The sequence below is a fragment of the Hetaerina americana genome, unplaced genomic scaffold, assembly GCF_022747635.1.
Source record: "Hetaerina americana unplaced genomic scaffold, ioHetAmer1.1.p SCAF_1, whole genome shotgun sequence".
NCBI lineage: Eukaryota > Metazoa > Arthropoda > Insecta > Odonata > Calopterygidae > Hetaerina > Hetaerina americana.
Window position 1 is genome coordinate 78,125,280 of NW_027286069.1, and position 19,182 is coordinate 78,144,461.

The following is a 19,182-nucleotide window of genomic DNA, read 5'->3' on the forward strand; positions in this document are numbered from 1 at the left end:
TAAATTGAGAAAGACCATTAAAATTTCAGAAAGTGTGTCCACAAGTAAATGCTTTGGCTCGTTTATTCCAAGATGTGATAAATGCGAGTACTAAGAAGGCATATAATGGAATGATGGAAGAAGCACAATAGAGTTTAGAGCCTATTAAATCAAATTCATGGAAGATAAAACCTAGTTGTAAGCGCCGTGGGATAACCTTACACAAAAGCCACTACATATGAGATTGAAATAAATCACTAAGTCTGTAAAAGAAAATTAGCTTATTATTTAAAATGGTATGATAAATATTTCCTTAATTTTCACAATAGCTCGACGATATTTAAGATTCCATAATATTTTGAGGAGCTGAGTATAAAATGTACCTGTACGGTAGGTCAAATATAATAATCACACTTTTTTAATTTTTATACAATTATACGAATTTAACATTTTATGCTCCTTTATACTACGAAGCACATTTAACCTGAAAATATCCTCCTAACCCTGTAAATATATGTGCATTTTTATGAATACCCACCTTGCGCTTAAATTTTAAACTTTTCTCGACCGCGTTTTTGCTTTTAGAATTTTCTCGAGAGTACTATTATATACATTTATGAAATGCATAATTTAAAGCAAAACAGACACACACAAGTTGAAGTGAAGGCTATCCCTGGGAGTGTTCTTTCGTCAAATGGGGAAATGATCACAAAAAATCCTTCCCAAGGTACTTGAGTGGAATAGAGTTTTTGAGTCGTTCAGGGAAATATTTCCATAGCCTGTTTCTTACGGTCTTCCCTGAAGATACGATTCTATGACCAAATAATCGCTCCCTTCATCCAACGCCATAAGGAAGAAAATCACGACGTCCGCTGCAGGGAAGGAAGGACCCTGCCAGCAACAAAAAAGCAAAGGCTATTCGTCTTTGCCTGTAAAAAAAAACCTACCTTTACAGCCAGAAGGATAAAACCCCGCAAGTAAAAAAAGATGTTATTCGCTTTCCACCCACAGGTCCCATCCACTTTCCACCTCCGCAAGACCTTTCATTGATGACGACGGTTGTCACGAGACCCTTTCTTTCACCCATTCCACCCCTCTCTCTCTCTCTCTGTACGTCTTTAACGGGAGCCGACGGTGTAAACAAAGAATAAACGCCTCCAGTGACACCGATGTCGATATCCCGTTGTTGTCCCTCAGCGAGTCGAGTGAGATATGATCGATCGCAACCTCAAAGTGGGTTTAAAGGAGAATTATTTTATACCCTTTCTCTCATTTGGAATCCCGGCAGTCGAATGAAAAGATCCCGAGCATATCTGCTCGCGTGAACGCTGTGATGACAACGACTACGCGATCACGCTTAGGATTAGATATCCGCTTTGCATAAACATTCACGCAGGAAGTAGTTGCCAGCGAGATTATCTGGAATGGTCACTTGTCCAGTTATCATTCGGACATTAAGCAGATCTATTTAGGGAGTTAAAGTTCGTAAAAACGAGCGTCAGAGCGAGCGCTTGAATAATGGCTATACTATAAATAGCCAACCTCTAAAAATATCTATACTTAAAAACACGTATTTCGGACTACAGAGGGACAAAAAATTGCGCTCATAATATACTACTTATCGCGTCGTTGAAACTTTGAGAGAAAAAGAAAATTCTAAAATCCCGAACTTAAAATACACGCAGTTGAATAAAACAGTAAATACTGCAATTCAAATTAATTCAATTAGGTCGCAAGTGCTCAGATTTCATTATATAGTAATATTAAGTTTATTTAACTCAAAAATTGTGCGTTTCCAGAATAAAAAATTGGTTATTTCAGTTACAATTCTTTAACTACGTTTCAAAGATACGTTTGCTATGGTCGCAGCAGTATGCCAAATGTTGTGCAAATGCATCGACATTGATAGAATATTGCATACTAAATATTTTTGATGTCATCGGATACCATTATATATAGCTCGTGAATATGTACAAAAAGATGGGATTGTTCGTGAATAGAATCACATAAATTAGCTAATTCTAAAATTTTGAATGAGTTTTGTATCGATTTTTGTTTGCTTTGATGGAATACTCGAATCAATGAAAAATATATTCAAATTCTCTATTTGATTTTTTGGGCTTCAAAAAGATGATTATTCTTTTCCAAATTATTCATTATGAAAATAGGAATACAAATGAAAAAATTATGACAATTATTTTCTGCTTCTAATTTTTCTAAGTTTTATTGATAAGTAAATTATAAGTAAGAATGTTTAGTGCATAAATGATTGCCATATTTGAATGATCCAGTCAATGGTGAAGAAGATGCGTCAAGGGAGAATTCCTTATATCTCTTTCTCAATCTGTATCCTCCATTTCACCCCAAATAGAATTACCCTTGAGGTAGGAACAGAGTCGATTTCTTACCTGCCTCCACCGAAACTTTGCTGGAAAAATCCATCAAGGTTTGCATTTTTCAAGACTCGTGTAATGTAAGAGAATCGACGGCCTAGAGAAGATTAGATGCATTCTTGGGTACGTCTGACATTAAGTGAGAAACGGCAGAAGAGAACGATGGCGAAGATGGAAAGAGGCTTCGGTCGAAAACAGAATTTCCACGAGAGGTGAATAAGGAAGGGTGCCAAAAAGAAAAAAAAGTGTGAGAGAATGCAGAAGATAGCCTCGCTAAAAATGAGGAAATATTTTCAGGGTTCGGAGGTTTACGTGTTTGTGTGTGTGTATGTGTATGTGTGTGTGTGCTCGCGCCCGTGTGCATGAGATATTTGTCACGAAATATTTGCAGTTTCCCTCCAAACGAGGAGTGTGACCTGATACCGAAGACCGCAATCGAGAAATGTTTACAGCGTAAAATTTTCACGCTTTCCTCAATCTGTGTCATCTCTTTCGGTAAAAAAAATTGTCGTTTCCACGTATTAAATACAGTGGAACTAGCAAACCGAGTATCCTACGATATCCGACATATGCTATATGCTGCAGCCGTACTCGTATTTTAAATTATTCGAATTTGAATTAATTTGTGCCAGGCATGAATTCCGACTCTGAAAAAAGCATCTAATTTAAATGGAATCCAGGATTACTCAAAATTTTACATTTTTTTCGAAGGAAAAATAGCTGGATTGAATTCCAACATCAACAGAAACATGTTCACATAAATAAAATTATGTGAAAAACTCTAATACCTATGCAAGCCACGTTAAGGTGAATAAATGAAGCGAAAATTAGTCAACTATAACGTGACTTGAGAGTAAAATATTTTAAAAAGATATTAAGAAAATTCGTTTGAAAAGAAACAAATATGAGCTCGGGTTCAGCCTATATACCCAAGGTAAATGTTATCGACTTCATATTCGATGCGTGAAGAAAGAATATTTTTTCAATAAGAATCGCTAGTGCAGTGCAATTATGCATTATTTTGTCATATGCAACTAGTGATGCCCCAACGTTGTACACCTGAAAAAGTGGTACGCGTCATATATTACGGAAAGACTTAACATAAATATAATCTAACTTATTTCATTAAATTGGTAACAGGTAAATTAATTAAATCCACATTGAGATCAATGAGCAAGATTTTACATCTTAAATGCTTTTCGCCCCACGAAGGCTGTTAGTGCTCAAATTTCTGAATGAATTGATTTTCCAAACGTTCCCGCAAGCTGAAATCACTTCCTCGCCAAAGCAACGTTCACGATGTAAATAATTTTTCAATTTATCCCTACCAAAATTGGGAAATGAAACATTTATTGGCTTACTTTCCGAAGGTTATGTCACTCCAGGCACTGAAGGAAGTGAGCGAGAAGAGGCGGCGGTGTTGAGCTAGAAACGAACACGAGATCACCTAACTTGTCACTTCCTGATCACTCTGAGAAGAACTCTGCGGTCTTCGTTCGTGGGTTCAGCTGTAAAATACAAGAAATAAAATTTTAGTTTTACAGCACTTGGTGGGAAACAATTTTTATACACGAAAAGTTTTCAATAAAGAGTAATCTATCCGTTTCTACCCTAATTCGATATGCAAATATTTCATTTTATTTTTTAGTATTAACTTCATTCTAAATGTATAATCTATATACGTTTTATTAATTTGACCCCAGTATTGCATTTGGGGCAGCGTTTGAAAGTTAAAACTTGTTCAGTTTGCCCATGCCAACGATGAAGGCAATATTTCCCCCATTTAACATAAATGTATTCATAAAACATAAAATCATTCTTGTTCCTCAATTTGAAGAAATATCTTCGTGGAAAGAGTTTGACATAATTAGAAGCCGACGTAGGGGAGCTGAGTATTTTTAAATTTGCAATGACTTTCGCTGGCCCAATAATGGAGTAAATTCAATAAAACTTAAACCACATATACAATAAAAATTTGGCTAATAATACTTTATAAAATAAATTTTTCTTCGATAAATTATGCACATAGAATTGGAACTAAGTAAAATTTCCACTTCAGAGATTTATTTTATGTTCATCGGTGTGTAACTTGAACATTCTCTCCGTTTTTCCAATATAGCCCACGCTGCAATCAGTACATTTTAGTTTGCGAATGTCACATTTTTCCATATTTACCTCTTTGTCCTCAATTTTCATCGAAAACATTCCTAGGTTTTTTTTATTGTAACAAGCAATCATGACTTTGTCCTGCGGAAACATCGTAGCCACATGCTAAGAGATTCTTCCTTAATAAAGATGTTTACATCAGCGAAATGTTTCTCCCCTTTTTTCTTTGGATGAATAAAGCAGACTCGCTCTGATGGAGTGTTTTCAATCAAGCATTCTTACAATTAAGTTCTCTTTGTAACCGTGGTTCATGTCAATCTATTTTATAATATTTAGATTTCGCTTAAAATTACTTAAGTATTAACTAGAACATTCAGCGGTCAATTTAACACACCGGCAAATTTCTGATAAATATGATGGCGGGAGCTTGAGGAAACGACATGATTTGTTGTTTGCCTTCCAGTAAATTAAAAACACGTATCCCTTTTTTGTGGTCAAAACTGTCATATCAAGGAAATCGAGATTTCCGTTGATTCCGTTCTCACAAGTAATATTTCTACTATTTTACTGGGTGATTAAATTGCGCAAAAAAGTATCCATAAGCCTCTCTGTCCCGCACCACACTTTGAACAGATCGTTGATCCTGCACCCGCAATTCATATGTTTGGAATTATTAGAGCACTTTTGAATAAATTTCTTTCCAGTTCGTCCATAAATAGGTCCGTTCTGAGCGGCGTTAGGGTTGAACCCATTTCTAATCCTTCCTTTTTCTGGTTGTACTCCCCGTTGAATATTAAATAGTTGCTCCACACACACCTTCAGTAGGTTCACAAATTCCTTGAGGGATTGGGATTTAGCTCCTGAATTTTTAAGCCCCTTTTTGGCCAATTTCATTGCCTCGAAAATACACATTGATAAAGAGATTTGTGACACCAAAAGATGCTAAGGTGTGCATTGAGGGAGGAGAATTTTCGCTCGATAGTTTGCCCCAGACTGTGGAATATTTTCCATCGTGTATGGTTTGGAAGCTGGTTATTTACCGGAAGAGAGACTTAAAATGAGATCCTGTCTCATTATCAGCTACCCTGCTCTTCTTTTTCACTTTTCATGCTGCCTCTTTTCATGTTACATCTTAACCAGTGCTTGTCACTTACTCCCGCCTTTCCGCTCCCTCTTCTTTGCGTCGAAACCGGTTGTACCATCATAAATGTATTGTAAAAATATGAAAAGTTTATATCAATTCAGTTGTAAAAAAATATTAATCCTAATTACTGACAAACAGTAAGGACAGCGAAGGCCAAAACGTTTTGTTAAGAATGTAATTAATGTTATTCTACCAATTAGCGTTTCATTATGATTTGGTTATATGATGACTAATGATTTAAATTTTCTTCTACTTATGACGACTTATGATTTGAATTGTTTGAAAATACCGTCAATAAATTATATCTATGCTAAATTTTAATCCCTTCAACTGCCTATTCCTCAATTTATTACACAAAATACTGATGGATAACGATCAATTCAATTGCAGTTGTAATTAGCTCGCCAATGATACAAAATATTTCTGACATTTTTGAAAAAAAATGTAAGTTTTGGAAGTTGATTTAAGAAAATAATGAAGATGATAACTAAAGACTTGCTCTCATCTCATTGTTTCGCGCTCTGGACGATGAATGCGGCTCCTTTCGGTCGCTGAAGTGACGACATTTCTAATTTTAAAACGACAACACTGCCCATCTATCCTTATAATAGCCACCCACACTGTTGAAGACGTCCAAGAGTGACCTTTTTCTCTTCTCTCTCCCGTCCTCCGTACTTAAGACGACAACCTCCTCATACCCCTTCATCTTCCTTCTCGCTCCCGGAGAGGTCGCATGGAGTGGAAGCGAAGTCTCCTCCACAACCCAAATGCTATCGCCGCCTTGGCAGTCGTCCACGAGAGCGCTAGACGATCCAACATGAGATAATTATTTATAAGGTTCCTCAAGAAAGTCTGGAAGGAGGATAGAGAGGAAAAGTGATCAGGATGGATGAGATAAATTGTATATGGCGAAGCCGGCGGGGACACGATTAATGGGGAGCGGTGAGCATCGAAAGGAATTGACGAAGAATGGATAGCATGAGTTCATTCAATGAATGAATTAAAGGTTCTGGGTAGGGTGGAAAGCAATTATCAAAGGTTATCAGTGAAAAATAATATTTTCATGCTATTGGAAGTGAAATTCTTTTAAATATTTTACATAAGCAAGCTGTAGCCACATGATTAGTCAAATTCAAAATTACGAAGTTAATTGAGAAATATTGTTTCTCTTCGTCTGGCTCAAAGGTCCCGGTTTTGAATATTACCGTGTGTGTGAATAAACGGGTATACCAAGAATCATTTTAAAATTTCAATTTGGATCGCAGAAATGCATCAGTATCTGTTAACCCTATTCTTCATTTTAATTGATACCCCCAAGACACTACATGAATAGACAACACCGATGAGCATTTTGATAATAATATTTTGTGCGTCGTATAACCATCTCAATTATAAATGATTCTCTCGGATTTGATATCAAACTCGATTTAAACACTTTATTGTATCTGCAACCATATAACGGGTATTTTAAGGTCTTCATTATAAATTAAATCATTGGTGTTAATATTATTAATAATGTTATTCTTAATATACAAATTCAAATAACTGAGTAAGATGCTACAGCACAATAATTATTTTAACAGAGGCATGCATGGGCATGTGCACCTAAAATTCAGAAATTTTGAAGCATTAAAATCGTTCCCCACTCCAAATCGGATCCCTAACGGTATAATTTGTAATTGGAGGGATTCGGGTTCTATTTCATGTTAGGCGATTGATTATACACTGGTTGTGTTTTTAATACGTAATATTCTTATGAGTACAATTATCATGCCCAAATACTTTTAATTTAAAGAAAGATTTTTCACTTAAATCAGCTGACAGAACAAAAGTCAACGTATTGGAGTACAGAGTGACGAAGAGAGATGAAGGTCTAAGCATGCGCCTAAAGGGGAAAACAGATGAGACAATAGGTTCAGGAGTGAGAGACCATATGGCAGTGTATGAACGAGATATGGGAGTCTTGAACTGAGAGGGGGGAAATAGAAAGAGGAGGTAGATTTATAGGGAGCAGGCTTTGCTTCAAATGTTGTGAAACGAAGAGAATTCGAAGAGAAAGAAATGAATATATGACTGAAATAATAGACGAATTCAAATGTTGTCTTTATCTATTTAGAGGTATTCAAAAACAATATCAGAATGTTTTTAGGTCCTTTTGTGCTAGTCCTAATGACGCATGTCATAGCTCTAGATTAATACTTGATCTCCAATACCAACATACGCCAAAAGGTCCTTACTAAATCTTACACAACATCAATTCATTTAGCATGTGTATAAGAACAATGGCTTTATCTTTCAGTAAAATTTTGATACTAACATTCACTTTCACTGTTTATCATACGACCGTGAATTTTATACCAAGATTGTTAGCTAACTAATTTAAAACTCATTTCTGGTCCAAAATACCAGTCTAAAAGGGTTATTTATACATGCCATTAATATGCATGTCTAAAAGAGTTGTATGTACATTCCTTGTATATATGGCCTGCCGTTGAAATTGTTATAAAGAAATGGACATTTATGGTATGGCCAAGCTGAGATTCCAGTAATATATTTTTTATACTTGAAAGAAGTTAATTGGCAAATCTTTGTTTATAAAAGCATTCGATGTGTGCACAAATTGATAAACAACGTGTTATCACCTGAACCCCAATAAATTCTTCATATAAACCAAGGAATCTAAATTATCCATTTCGCATCATTTATCACGATAAAAACAATTAAATGTTTACGTCCAAGATATTTCGAAACAAATCAATTTAAAGAGTCCTGTAAAGTAAAGATTATTGACAAAATATTACGGACAAGGGGGCTGGCTCTTTTAATTATGGTCAAATTTAGTTTAAAATGAATAGACTTAAAAATAAAAAAATTTAAAAGCATGACAAATAGCCAAGTCATTTCTAACATGTCGACCCAAATCCTCAAGAAAAAAATGGGATACTGCAGCAAAAAACTGAAGCAGAGAACAAATACTGATATTTCAGAAATAAATATAGCTGCTAGTAAAATCAGCAAAGGTTGAAATAATTAAAATTTGTCAAATAGTGCGATACGACTATAATGTGATAAGAAGGTTTTACGTATTATATCTGAGGACATTTTAAACCAAAATATAAAACCTAAATTACGTTTATTGCTAACATATTGGTATTTGATAATACGCATGGAAAATAGCAATTTTATCCATAAAATTACAGAAAGTGACGCATTCAATTCTGAGTAAAGGAGAATACGAAAATCATTTTCAAAATAGTGGCCGCACACACTCATTACAACACCTGCCTAATCCCAGGTTATCACTAATTAAATGCTCTCTTTTCTTTCGCCTCTCCTCTTTGTTGAACTCGCTCCCTGATTCCATTGATCTTTTTTGCTTTCTTCCTTAATCTTTCTTTCCCATCCCTTTCTCTTTCCATAATTGGATGAGAATATAAAGACCTTTGTAATTTATGTTGTTAATTGATAATATTTATTGTTATTGTATGCATGCGTCCTTATTTGTATGTTGTTACATGCTCCACTTTAGATTGGCAAGTTGCATGTGGTTCTATCTCCAAATAAATAAATACCTGTCTCGTATCTTTCTTTCCCTGAGTTCCCGCTTCGTTCTTGCCTGCCATTGATGGCAGCACCCATCCGAAATGAGCGCAAAATAAAATTGATTCACGTCTAAATAGAGTAGTCTCACCGAGAAAAAAACGCAGAACGAATACGAAGATAATTGCTTGATGAACCACAGCATCCGACTAGAAAAAGACGTGTAGAAGGACCGTGAGGGAGTGAATGGAGGCGAGGAGGGAGGGCGGCTGGTTCTTTGGAAAAGACGGACTGGAGGAGGTTGGGCGAACGGGAGGGAAGGCCCGAGATCAGCCAGAGGAGCGGGGGACCGTTGGGGCGGCAGAGGGAGAAGGCCCAAATGAGACCGTCTGGAATAGTGCGTTTCGTTAGACAGCGGGGCTGGAGGCGGCAACAGAAGGGTCCGTGAGAGGAGGATGGGGTGCCTGTTTACCACCGCTTCATAATTCCAATTCAAATACGGTCACGTTCTTCCCTTCACTCTTCTCCCACCGCCGCCCGCTTCTAGTCGTGTCACCACCGCAGCGGACCAATACCCCGCGCACACCCCTCCTCCCCTTCCCTCGCCCACTGCTCTTCTCCTGGAGGGGAACGCCTAAGGCCCCCCTCCCTTTCCGCTGTCTTGCAGGCTCCTATAGTAAACCCTTCCGCCCCCCTCGTCCCCAGCTAACCCTCCGTAATGACTTTTAAGGGTGCACTCGGGGGGATGAGGCTTGACGGCGCCACGCTCCCGCTTGTCCCCCTCCTCATTCTCGGTCCCCCTTCCCCACCCTGCCCGGCTCCTCCTCTTATCTTCCCACTAATCCGCCTCTCTAGGACTGCCCTATACATGCCACACAAATCCGTCTATAGCCATGGCTCATTGCAAGGCCGATATCTCCCTCTGTCTCTCCCATAATCTTGATTAGATACGAGGGGGTAGATAATGGTTCGTCATATCTTCTCCTCACTTTCAGTTCTGGTAATAAATATATATTTAAGTTACCTTCACTAATATCGATTTTGTGTTCTAATTTACTGGAATAATTAAAAATGCTTCAGAGTGCAGATGATTCCAGAGGAATGATTTTCTCATAATAGTTTAATCTACAAATTCATTATGTTACTGTTCGGTCAGTTTTTCTTCCATCTTTCTTTGCTGTTTTTCCCCAACGTTTGATTATAAGGCCGGGGAAAATGACCCTATTAAAAATAGTTTTCCAATCAATATGAATCTAACTTGAAAAATCACTATCTGTTGCGTTGGTATAATTATTGTGTATAAATGTGTCTTCTTATTTTCAAAAATCTTATTTGGTCGAATAAAGGAGAATCTACTACTTTGAGCACCTTAACACGAAGGATGTATTAGAGATTCAAGATTACTTAATCTATATCACCTCCTGAAGAATGGCTTTATTTTTCGTGTTTCCATTATATTTTCAGTTTTTTTCCACATTTTAAGAAATCATTTGATGTCTTCTCTCGTCAACCGAGTTTGTACAGATAAACTCACTCTGCATTTCTTTAAAAACAAGCTCACCTATGAAATATAGACATCGCTTTGGTAGCGGAAGAAGGCGCAGCCTCGCTCTTCACCTAGCCTCCAGTGGCTCTAGTCGCCAATCCTTGCGTCCATCTCACCCACCCCCTTCTCCCTATTCCTCGGCTTCTCGCCTATCAACCCACCTCCCCCGCCCGCCCGCAATTAGCCTCTCCCCCATCCCTCCGCAGTCACCGCTGGATACCCCCTCTTCCCGACCGTCAAGGATGCGGGAAGCGGAGGAGAGGAGTGCGGGTTTGGTGTGACAATGTCGTCATGGGTGTGAGATTCGACTGTTTCCGATCTGGTTCGTTTATCATGGCCCTCGAGGGCAACATCTGCTCCTCCAAATTAATCTAGAGAGTTATCAATCAGGCCGGCTTAAAGACATCCGGTGCGTCACTTAGAAGATGGGCGCACGCTGTGCTGTGTGGTGAGGGACGGAGGGGAGTCCCCGTTTACCAAATGCCCTGTAGTGACGTGGTGTCGCGCGGACGAGAGGAGGGGAGAGGGTGGAAGGGTGGGTGGGGTGGTAGAGGGTGGCGAGAGATGAGACTAATTTCTTAATCAAACCTAATTTCTTCTCTCTGAGCAACTTGAGGGTTCAAGGCCTGCGTCGATGCGAGAGGTGCTAGTTTCTTTCTTTTATTTCTTACATTCTTCGAGACATGTACTCACAAATGAAATAATTAATTTTCACAAAACTTATGTATTCCTTGCCGATATAGCTTCTTCAGATTCTGCCATGATACAAAAATTTACCAAGGAATATTTTCGATTCACATGGGGCCAACATAGTTCCAAAAAACATCAGGACTTCATGGACGAATGATACGATAAAATCTACTATGATTCAAAAGTTTGGCTACTAAATTCATCTAAAAACTAAAGCTGTTAAACTCATTAAGTTGAATAAAAACATCAAAAAGAAAAAATATTATTGATAAACTCTGTGCAGTGAAACAATACAGTTGTACCAGTAACTCATGACTCAAGTTCATTAGGAGGCTTTTTTACTTGGAGCTTAGTGTTTACTAGAATCCATGGAAATAAACGTGATATCTGAGCAAGTGCCGATGTGACGGACACTTTTTAACTGACAAATTACGACTCATTTCATCCCAGGAACATTACAACGCAAATTAAAAAAACATTAAAATAGAAATAAATTAATGGTGATCCAAATCAAATCGGAAGCTTTCAGACCATCGTAGCTCGTTAAATAACATTTATATCGATGAGATACAAGAGAACCCTTGTGAAAACTTTTTCACCTTTACGGTCTTGAAAGTTCCTTATTGCATACCTACTTCAGAGTTATCAAGAAGTTTACAGAACAAGTTCCATGAAGCATCCGCTCCAGATTTTCTTCTACAATGGCGAAAGTGTTTTTTTTTCAGTTTTGTCATCTTTTTAACCGCTTCAGGTGGCGCGATCATCGATTAGCGGCAGTAAAAAGTAATTAATCAACCTCTGGCTCTTTCGCTATGGACGCTGGAAAATCCTGAATATCCAGTCTTTAACGGGAAACTTTTCGAGCGAAACTTTGGAGAGATGTGTGAGCTAGGGAATTGTAATTAAAACATCCGTGATAACAATAGACGTCATTCATATCCAAACTTGTGAATTTCTCATATAATTTGCATAAGCATTAATGCGTAGCGTTCGAAATCAACTATCAAGTGACTTCTCTGTTGGCACAATTCCTATTGTGGATCTCATCTACACCTGAATGAAATCTTGTGATTAGAGGGTAGAAAACACTTGAAGTTTCCACTTGATGTCTGATTAGGAGAGATATTGTGAAATGACTGTCGCTTTCATTATATTGCGTCAATTTGGGATTTTAAATCGGTAATTTCACTGCCAAATAAACAGTATTGTTATCAGAGTATCCGCTGATTTTAGCACATTACTTTCTCCATGCTTGAGTAAAATTAGTTTAAAAACTATACTTCCCAGAATTTATTTTTAAATTTACATACAAATTCAACATGGCATATCACCCTTTAGAGACGAGATTAATGAATCACATTACCAAGCAATTCTTGTGTCTTCATGGGAGCGTGAACGATGTTTTCTCAAACTATGGTCCCAGCGAGTATTTTAAATCTTAAATCCATTAAAGGCCCACGACCATTTTTAATTTCATTAAATATTTTATCAAATGAAATATTTAATTTCAAATAAATATTGGTTGCTCTCTTACGTTGCTAATTCATTTTATATAATATCATATGCTTAAAATAATTTGCCGTGAAATTTTATTTAATAGAATATTAAAATAATTCGATTCGGAATGAAAGTATATTCTATTTTAGTATTAATAGCATTAGGAGTCATACTGGTAATAAATAAAGGAGGTATTACATTATCAATTAGGTAAATCCAAATTTTACTATTCCATTATTTTAGCATAAACTAAGAAGCGCGATATCTGTTAAAACATTATATGTAGAGCATATGATGAGAATATGATTTTATACGGAGTCCCTGGTTATTTTTTATCATAAAATATAAATAACTTTTTTACGCATGAGAAAAAAGAGATTTCCTTTCCTTTTTAGGAATAGAGCACAAAAGTTACTGACGTTCTTTGAATAACTACTGAATAGTAATGTATCCGATTACCTGTATCTAAATTTAAGGCGTACCTTAAGTTAAGATACAAGTAGCCAGTCGGCTCAACACTCAGAAAAAAATCTCCACAGTTTTGCTCAATGAGTTCTGAAATTTTTCTTCATAATTAGTTTCATTTCGACAACAAATTATTGGGTTTTTAATATTATCCAGAACAAGACCGATGTGAATTACAAAGAATGGTAAGGTTTCGCAGGCTAACTTAAGACATTTTGGTATAGCATAATTTATTCCTCAGAATTAGTGAAAAGTCTCCCAAAAATTGAGTGTACATCCATTGATAGTTTGAGTTAAAGTGGGCATAATTCTATCGTCAAATGATAATTTAAATTTGAAGAATTCTCTTGGAAAAATATTAACCTTCGTGATTGCTCTACATATAATATTACAGTGGATAACGAAATACATTAGTTGGCAGAACATTGAGGATACCTTAACGAAGTACATTTATAAGCAATGTAATTCTATTATGTTCTGGTTACTTTAGCATGAATATATGAAAAATACTGTAATTCATTGATTGCCTAATGTCTGAATCATTCCACGCGACTTATGAAAATGTTTAATAAAGTACTAGCAACACTATTTTAATTTTTTCTGAAATCCAACAAAGCCGAGAAAAATTATAGAGGATACGCCGTATTAGTTCAACAAATATTCTCACAAGCGTCCACAAGGGAGCAATTCTTGACCGCATACTTGTTATTTTGTTTCTGGCAGAAGTACTTAAATTGGCCAAAGTACAAGGTTCATCAGAAATGAAATTTTATTCCTGCTTGATATAAAAGGTAGGCACATAAACACAATTTGGTAAAGCTTAAATATTATGCATAGTTTTTAAATGGAATAGACTAAAACTATGGTAATAAGCATTCTTTTTCCCGAAATACTTGGATTTTCATTCTTCAATGGAGTAGATTAGGAAACATGTTTGACTGATATTTTTAAAGTTAAAACTTTGTATTATTATATTTTTCCAAAAGAAAATTTGAGTCAATTATGCCCAAAAACCTGAAATTAGAAAATTTTTAACGAAATATCTTTACAAAATAGTAAGCCACTGAGAGTATTTAACAGAAATTATAATTATATAATGATTTCCCATAATTCCACCTGAATCCACATTACACTATAGAAAGTATATTGCCTTCGCATAAAGCCTCTTTTAAATACGCACTTGACAATTATATTTTATTATTATAATAGTACTTGAAGCATGATATTACAATAAGTACATTTGTAATCAATGTTTTCTCCTTTGAAAGATGTTAAGTATAAGGAACTCGGAAAATTATCTTCAAATTTGATTATATAGTATGTCTTGATTTTATTACTTGTCTCGATTTTTTAAGCGAAACAATAATTATGTCGTATGATGTCGATCATATCAATAATGATGCCGTATGATGATGTCGACAGGAAAATATGAAGAAACTGCTAGTCATTTATTACTGCTGAGATGTAGAAAGGTTACATGATTTCTCTTACGTTTAAAGATTTTATGAATTGAATATTGCCTTATTTTAAAAAACTTTTTTTTTACATAATTCACTCATACGTTATTACCCATATCAAAAAGCCCGCGTATGTGTGCTTTTGCGCCGCTGATAGGGAGGCGGAACTTAGCCACGTTGACACTTTTTAAGCTATAAGTTTCCACCGAATCTGCGAAGGCCACTACCTGATCATAATTCTACCCTGGTATTAGCATTGTTTGAGTAAAGCTTTAAGTTGAGGGATAGCCATTTATTACACCCTAGAGGCAGCATTATCTCTTGAAAAATCTGCCTCAGGCACCTCGATACGATGTACATGGTTGGCACATGACGAGACTCCTCCTCCCGGGCCCCATGACGATGACGCCAATTAGCAGGGGATGTTTGGATTTCGAAGGAGATAACATGTAACTTATCCCAAATGTAACCGATTAAAAAATTTGCAGTTCACTTTTTCTTGGTGAAAGTAGTTCAATTACTGATCGGTCGAAGCGCGTGGAAGAACAAGGACATGATTTTGATCAATGTGGCTGATTATGCACGAGTCCTTGTCTTGCCTTAATTCCTAGGAGGCAGAAAATATGATTATGGCTGTAGCTCTAAATATAACAGAAGGCTTGATGATCTGTCTGGTTGCGTTCAAGGACTAGTGAAAACTGCTCCCATTTTGTTGACACCTTTAAACGAGAACATCGCATAAAAAATATTAAATGAAATATTTTATGATTGCATACATTTATTTAACGTGATACATGAAATGATCGATTTTTATCAGGTAAATTTTAATATAAGTAGGTTTATTGAAGATAATTACGCATTTATGGGAAGATACAGGGTCATTCCCAAAAAATAAGGCAAATTATTTTTTGCCACCAATACAAATGGATGGAGTGCGATGATTTGTGGTTGGAAAGGTAATGGGAGATCTTGGGAAAACAACGTGACCCACGTCAGTTAAAAACCAAAAACAGAGTAATCAACCCGAACGTCAATTTGGTAGGTGATGGTAGAGTTCACCCAGTATTATGCCCGACGGCGTGTGAAATTCACACATCAGGGTAGATGGGCCAGTTTCTTTCCCTGTGCCGGTTATGAGTGCCTGTACTCAGGAAGATCTGGTACCCGAAAAATCACATAGCTTGAGTGGAGCTGCAAGTGCCCCGAGAGGCTTACCTGGGAATCTAACCCGGGCCCACCGGTCATTAGTCCAACGCTCTGACCCTGGACTACCGCGACTTACCCACGTCAGTTAATCGTGGGCATTTACAGTGAGCGTATTGTTGCTAGACTGGAGCTCTCTTTGACGGCAACGTCACGGATTTATGATGTAACTTTCTACAGCGCAATGATATGCGATACAATTTTGTATTAAGCTTGGAAAATTGGGTTCGTAGACCATGACCATGGTTAAGGGTGCCAATGGAGATGGAGAAATGTCCCAAAGGATGGTTTTCTGCTTACACAGGATGTTCTGGGAGGGGAGCGAGGAGGTTGACGATGAGGAATGCCCTGGGCATCCGTCAACAATACAGCCTAATGACAACGTGCAAAAAAATATGCTTCTTACAGAATTAAGAGAGATTCTTACAGAAGATTTAGCCATGAGAAAGGTGTGCCAAAATGGTTCCCACGGTGCTGTTAGAAGACTGCTAATGTCACAGTTTCGCCTTGGATCTCTTGAACCACGGTGAAAGTGACCCGAGTTTTTTAAAATAAGTGGTTACTGGTGACGAGACATAAGTACAACCCTTTTGAGTAACATTTTGGACCACTGGGTAATGTTAAAGAGGCCATGAAGACGTGTCTGAACGAGGATCCTGTTGATACCTTACAGAAAGTATGTTACCAACGGGCGGAGGCACTGGTATTGGTGGTTCGATACATTACTAGTGCTCTCAAGAAAAATTTTAGCAATTTGTACTTCAATCTGAAATTAAATATTCCCTAGATTTATTCAACTTATTTTTGGGATAGACCTTGTAATCTGTAAGAAAGAGTGAGCACAACAGCAATCGGTATAGCGAAAAACAAATGGGTCAATGCATTTTGGAGATACTTAGCCATTTTTTGCATGAAGTGAAGCAAACCGTTAAAATAACTTTTAGGGTGTTTTTTCGGAGGAGTAATTAAACATTTAACAAGACTTTTTTCGCAAAAGTATATCGTGAAGTATTTAAATCTGCGTAACATCTGTTTGACGTGGGAAGGAACAATATACAATTTTTCGAACAAAACATAATTTCTAAATCAACTGCGGAATGAGCTCATTCAGATATTTCCATAAGTAAAAACGGAAAAATGTGGAAAGTTTCAATAAATATTTTCAGAACTTCTGTACCAAATTGAAAAGTCTCAAGCTTCCAGAAAAAACCCTTCCATTAGGCACATTTCAACCTTCTTTATTTTTTAGAGTTTGAGATTTCATTTCAATTCCTCCTGTCAGTAGGTACTCATTGACAACGCAATAATTACTTTTTCTGCTATACATCACGATCTATTTACGAACCTAAAATGGAAACAGAGTTAAGGAGAGAAATATGATGGATATTCGAGACAGGATGAAGTGAGAATCGGTCGCGATATTTGGTTAAAGGTTAAAATATGCCGTAAGGGATGTCTCTATTCAAGAGTTAGTTGTCTCATCACGTGCAAATGGCTCTGAGGAGTGAGAAAAAAGTATGGAGAGAGAGGAGGGATGTTGTCTGAATGGTCAATCAGCGTTTCACGCGGGGAACGCGCTTGCTCTCCCATCTTGAGGATGGAGTCCAGGCATATTTCAGGGAATGGTCTCCTAACTTAACGTAGGCGGCCACGTGTACACTGATTTGAGGGAAGAGAACTTCCATGTGCGGTGGAAGGGACGCCCCTTCCTGTACTAACCCAGAGTAGGTCGCTTCATTTCCGGCTCCTTTTCCAAGTCAATCGAATCGAGGATTGCGGATGGCGGAAAGGACTGCGGCGACAAAAAAACGAAAGGTATCGGCCGGCTGGGGAGTTTTGCGGGGGTGGCGACATTGGTGTGTCCAGGGAAACTGATCAAGACGACCAAACGGAATTGACAGCGGCGGATTGATTTGAGGAAAGGCGGAGGGAACTCTTGAGGAGGTCGCCGCGGTTTTGATACGGGCTTTGCTTACGGACTCCCTCTGCTTTGATGTCGTCGGCCATGGGTCCCTTTAGCCCTTTTCGTGCCCGCATGGCCAGGCAGTCAGCCACTCCTGCGTGCGGCCCTTCGTCAATCAACTCAAACTGAATGTGTACCAGAGAACAGGTGAATCAATGTATAACATTATTTTATATGCACATCCGCTTTTAAGGAAATACTTTGAAAGCTTAAATCAAAGATTTATTCGAAATATCAAGAAAATACGTGTGAGTATTCTTTTTTGTGTTTCTATATTGTGTGTTCCTGTGTATTGTACTATTCGGCACTTCCGTGTTACGTCTACGAAAGCATATATATACATATATATATATATATATTATATATATATATATATATATATATATATATATATATATATATATATATATATATATAATATTATTTATATATATATATTACCATAATTTTTTTACAACCGAAAGTAAGCGTATATCAGCTGCGGATATATAAATCCTCTAAAGTGAGGCTATTTTCTGATATGAATCTAAGTGGTTTGATAACCTTTTACCTATAAAGAAAACTTTTTTACTAATCTCTGTAATCCATGTTGAGTCTGCAACGCACCTTGCAGTAGAAAATGTCATGCCTGTGTGACGTGAGTTGGTAAAAAGTAATAATGGGCATGTGAGTAATATTATCAAAGGCAAAAGTATTCCTCGGTGGGAAGGGAGGCATGGCCATCATGGCCCTCGCTCTCTTAGATTCGCCTTAGTTGTAGTTGCAAAGTTTTTCTAATTTTTATACGTTTCTCATCGGTCACCTACAACGTATTGAGTAAAATGAAAATACAAAGCTCGTAAGTCTGTACAACTGAGGCCAGGTAAAATGTTTGCTATACTCGTATGTAAGCATAGGTATCTTTGAGAAAAATTATTTCCTCAAATCACATTTGAAAGAGAATTTTTGCACCTCGTACATGAACTTTCACAAGAGTTCTTGCATACAAAGCTAATTTATTATTGCATTACAAAAATTAAATCATAAACGATATGAACGTCTTTATGATAATAATTATAATTTTACTTTCTTAGATTTTTAGGCCCATGCGATGATAAAAGTAATATCGCAAGGTTTTATGAATAACTCTGAGTTCTAAATTGAATAACTTTATCAATAGATATTGTTATAAAATTATGAAGTTTTTATCATAATGCCTG

At 37.0% G+C, this 19,182-nt stretch overlaps 1 protein-coding gene across 2 annotated transcripts in view; it reads right to left on the reverse strand.

The window, feature by feature from the left end:
• Nucleotides 1-19,182, reverse strand: part of LOC139693703 (lachesin-like) — a 702,929-nt gene that overhangs the window by 618,347 nt on the left and 65,400 nt on the right. For both annotated transcript variants that reach the window (XM_071591961.1, XM_071591968.1), the window contains one exon: nt 3,734-3,880. The gene's annotated coding sequence lies outside the window, so the exon portion shown is untranslated. The remainder of the gene's footprint in view (nt 1-3,733; nt 3,881-19,182) is intronic.